Here is a 685-nt window from a genome sequence, read left to right as displayed (position 1 = left end):
CAAAACACACCATATAGGACCTCGAAGGCCCATCCAACCCTACACACCACATATGTGGACTAGCCCACTCAGATATAATACACAACAGAGCTGACGTATATGCAGTACAGTGCAATGCGGTAGTCCGTTGTATAGTCAAGCTGCAGTTTATACTGCTAGATCAGAATATGGTACTCAACAAAGCTGATGTGCAAGCGGTACAGTGCAGTAAACCGCTGTACAATTAATATGCAGTAGAACTACCAGATCAGATCAGATTCAGTCTCCCTTCTCTTTGTAAACCCACCAAAACACTTTATGCAAGTGCTTGAATGCATTCAATTTCACAGAAATAATGACCACGTTAACAGACAATCAGACATAGTAGATATGCACACAAACACGCCTAGATAACCGTGTTCAAAGTCAAACATTTCACCTAACAATTACAATTAACGCATACACTGTAGCCCTAATTAGAGTCTTAAATACCTTTACTAAGGCTTAGCTAAGGGTCAAAATACACAGAACCACAAACAGGTCATAAACCAACATAATCCAAATATTTCGCAAGGCAGGACCATATGGCCGTGTGGAATTGCCTAGGGCATGTGGGGGTCTACACGTCCATGTGAAGCCCACACACGCCTGTGTGAAGGCCCCACATGCCCGTATAGAGGGCCACATGCCTATGTGAACAACCCGT

This window comes from Gossypium arboreum, chromosome 7 (assembly GCF_025698485.1).
Source record: "Gossypium arboreum isolate Shixiya-1 chromosome 7, ASM2569848v2, whole genome shotgun sequence".
Classification (NCBI taxonomy): domain Eukaryota; kingdom Viridiplantae; phylum Streptophyta; class Magnoliopsida; order Malvales; family Malvaceae; genus Gossypium; species Gossypium arboreum.
This window is presented reverse-complemented; position numbering follows the sequence as displayed.